Genomic DNA, 4,252 nt, shown 5'->3' on the forward strand with positions numbered 1-4,252 from the left:
AGGTCTTGGGAATGGAGGCCATTGTTCTCTTGATTCTGTTTTCTTTGGCAGACCCTCCCTGTCCATTGTAGTATGAATCGAGATGCCTGAATTCATACAGAAGACTGTGCCCCACAAATTCTTTACAAAACATTCTCACTTGGTGAAGAATCACACAACAACCTGTTGCGTGTGTGTGTGTGTGTGTGTGTGTGTGTGTGTTCACATTCTCTTCCTCCCAATCTTCCTCTCTCACACCAAACGAAACACATAAGAATGCTTACTTTAGGTCTTAGCTTTTAATTCACTGTCTCTCTGCAGAGGAATTAAGAAACAACTATAGAGCACTACCCAGAGTGAGTCAAATGGTCTTGGGATTGGTTTTCCATTGAGATGATGGAACAATCTGATTTTTTGAATAGCAAGAGTAACAAGTTGGTCGTAGTTGCTTCTATCCATAAGCGCTTTTTTGGGGGGGAGGGTTAAAATTTATGGTTCACTTTTTTTTGTTCTAATTAGTTGTACATGACTGTAGAACACATTTATACATTTTGGTTGATCATACATAAATGGAGTATAATCTCACATTTTTCTGATTGTACATATTGCAGGATCACATCAGTCATGCAGTCATATATGAACATGAGGTAATAATGTCTGTTCCACTCTACTATCAACAAGCTGAACTCTTGATACTCTCTTTGGTACAAATTGTTATTTCCTTCTATATACACATTCTGCTCTTCCTACTCTCAGAAATTCCTTTGAGATGAACAAATGATCCACATGCTCAAAAGGTAAATGAATCGCTTGCACAGAGTGATACTGTGGTCGTTAATTTACCGTAGGATAGCAGCATAAAATTAGGATTTCTATTTGCATAGGAAACATTGTGATTTTTTTTTAATGTGAGGGGATGTTCCCACATTTTTGAAATAGAATTCTTTTTTTAGAATGTAATGACTAAGATTGTAAAACCAACTGCTTCCAGACTTGTCCCTCACTTCTGACCCTGTACCCATGCACATTTTGTCTTCACGTTGCATTAAGTCATGTAATCCCATGCTCTTTGAGTCTATTTTAGCTGAATTTAAACAAATGGATCTCTAAAATGTGTGCAAACCAGGCTCAGTGGAGACCTGGAGCATCCCAATAGCCTTTCATTCAAGTTAATGCTGCTACTCAAAAAAATTAGTGAAACACAAATTATTGCACTTGGAAAATTACACACATTTTGTTTAATTGTGTATAAATGAACCTAGAGGGAGTATAATTCTGTAATTTTCAAGCCAGGAACGGAGGTGAACAGGTTTCTAGGCGTTTGACTATTACAATACTTCTGTGCGTGGCACACATTATCCCTGCAATTACAGAGCCGTAATGCAGTCCTGATTCCATTGAGCATTTCATTAGTTGCTCTATTGGAAACTTTTTTTGTTAAATCTAAGAAAATTTCTAAATGTGGACTCTCGTTAATCTTTCAGTACAAGTCAAACAAGCCATGTGAAGAATAAGAAAGAAGAAACCACTGTTTTATGTGGACTTTTAAAAGAGAGGGGAAATTCAAACCGCAGTTCCTTGTCAGCTGTTCTAAATGATATACATATTTTCTCAAGTGAAGACTTTTCCCCTCAGAGACGTAAGAGCAAACGTAGCTCAGCTACACCAAACTGTGCAAGGTATATAACAATTCTGTACACCTAGAAGGAGTTTGATGAATGAATCTGAATGGGACATCACAGCTCTAAGACATAGGGTACCAAATTTTATTTTTCTAATTTCACATGTTTTTCTTCATTTTAAGTGGTTTAAGTCAATCAATGAAACCAAAGGACCATTATATAAAATTAATTAATTTTAACCAGAAGAAAGGACTCTACCCTTGCACATGGACAGATTGACTTCCTCATTGGAAATTGCCTCTAACTAGCTTCCAGTTACATAGAAATAATGTCCAGAGCAACTTCCATGTTAAAGTTGCCATGCTTCTTAGAAGAGAAATAAGAAATTGAAAATCGGTGTTTTCAGGAATGAATATGACAGCAATTTTTTCTATTGTATTGACAGGCACGAGTGTAGACTACAGAATTCATACCAGAATTCAAGTATCCCACTCATCAAGTACCTAGCAAGCATCCAGCAGTGTAGCTGACTAGTTCCAGAGGAAGGGACACACAGAGCCCCATCATGACTTGTCTGGAAATAAATATGCCAACAGGTAGAGAGGCTGTGGATCATCCTCTATCCCACATCACACTGTAGATGGGGGAAAAGTAAGTACTTGTACTATTAAATGTACAATTTCTACAAAAGCATATATGGGTTTATATGATTATCAAATGGACAGATTTTATCCCTGTGGTCTATTCTATCATACACACTGCATTCTATTATACAGAGAGTAAGATATTCGTTATATGCATCTCTCTGTACCATGGATGGATAGTGGATAATGCTACTCTCTTTTGCTCTTTCTTACCAACTCTTTGGCATTATTTTATTTCAACAGGCACTGGGCACCTGTTCTATTATTCAGGCATGATAAGGTCAACAGATCAGAAGGTGATTGCTTTTCAAAAGATCACTTGTTACTCACAGATCCCTTGAGAAAGGTACAACTCACTGGACTGGGGGCACAAGAAAGCACCAGAGTGGGCCAGGAAATAGGGTGGCAGAGATGTGGGCAAAAACCTTCATAGTGGTTTTGGCAGGAGGGAAAAGCCAAGACAGAGTCAGCAGGATTAGGATTGGCTAGTTTGAGGCAGTTCAGAGGACTCTGGACTGTATGGGCTATCCCCAGTTTTCTGGTAATTGGCTCTAGGGTGAGCAGGGCATGGAGCTTAGGGGCCAGAGTGGGAATCTGACCAAGGTTGTGGTTGGGGTATGGCTTTTAATTTGCTGCTTTACATAAGAAAGGTGAGTTTATTTTCTATCTTTGGAAATTACCTAATCTTCCCTCCAGAGTCAACAAGCCTCCAAGGCACCAAAGAGGCAGAATAAAGATACTCAATTAATACAGCACCATGTGAGGTTTTGAAACTATAGGAGTTACTAAGGGTAGAGACAAGAGCAGTATGTGTGTGAGGGGTGGAATCTCAGAACTGGGCTCACTCATGGTATATATGAGTGGATATGCTACAATCTCCTTGAACCTACTTTTTTCCATCTACAATATGAGAGATATAACTACCTCCAGGGTTGTTACAGAGATTAGACAAGCTTCATTATAATAATATATTTTACCCAGATATGCAAAAATGCCTATCACAGTGTCCAGCATATATTAGATGTTTAATAAATGTGCATTTTCTTTCTTCCTTGAAGCTGTAGGAATCCCAAGAGATTTGACATAAAGGGAATATTCAAATAAATTGACCCAGGACAGTCGTAGGATTGAGTTTGCTGTAGTGGAGATCACAAACAGAAAGGGGTGGCTTCTGCAGGCACCCCCATCTCATCCTGAGTGGGAATAGAGTAAAGAATGGCAAAAACACTTCACCTCAAAAAACATGGTTAAATCGTGGTGAAATCAGCTATGTTCTTTATTTAAAATAAGTCTGTCCTGCAAGAACTTTAAAAATCACAAAAAAATCCATCAGGACAGAAAATTTGGAGGAAAAAATCAAAATCTTGGTTGAACAAAACTGAGTCCAAACATTTCTTATCAAACTTCATCAATCTATCCAAGAACATGGATGCATAGGTTCACATTTCAACAGCTTGACCTAAATGTGAACGCAAATTTCTAATAACTATCAAATGTCTTGGGTAGGGTGCTGAGTGTCTGTATCAGGAGACATCCATACCATCCTTCAAATCATCTAATCCATCTACTAAAATCACTGTGGGGTGACAAATTCCAAAAGGCTTTGCCAGATTAGCCCAGGTGGTACCTGCAGGTCCTGACTTCAGGACATGTACTCTGACTTCCTGCCCAGGAAATCAGTCCTGGTCACTCTGTGTTCACACATACGCAACATGAACAAGTGAAGGAGTGACCCTCTGCATCACCAAATTGGCTAACAGAGCTTGGGATCTGATGCATAAATGCTTCCCTCTTCAAAAGGCACCTCCAAGGAGTCCACAGGAATGAGAACTATTACCCACAGGGGTGGCAAATGCAGGAACATGTCCTTGTATTTTCTGCCCTTCCTTCCCTGTGTCCCTATCTTTCATTCCTGCTCCCTAAGAGTCTCTTCTCAAATAATGTTCAAATCCAAGCCTTTGTTGTAAGCTCTGCTTTTGAGGGGAATAGGGTTAAGACACTTGTCCT

The sequence above is a fragment of the Sciurus carolinensis genome, chromosome 7 (assembly GCF_902686445.1).
Source record: "Sciurus carolinensis chromosome 7, mSciCar1.2, whole genome shotgun sequence".
NCBI classification, from domain to species: Eukaryota; Metazoa; Chordata; class Mammalia; order Rodentia; family Sciuridae; genus Sciurus; species Sciurus carolinensis.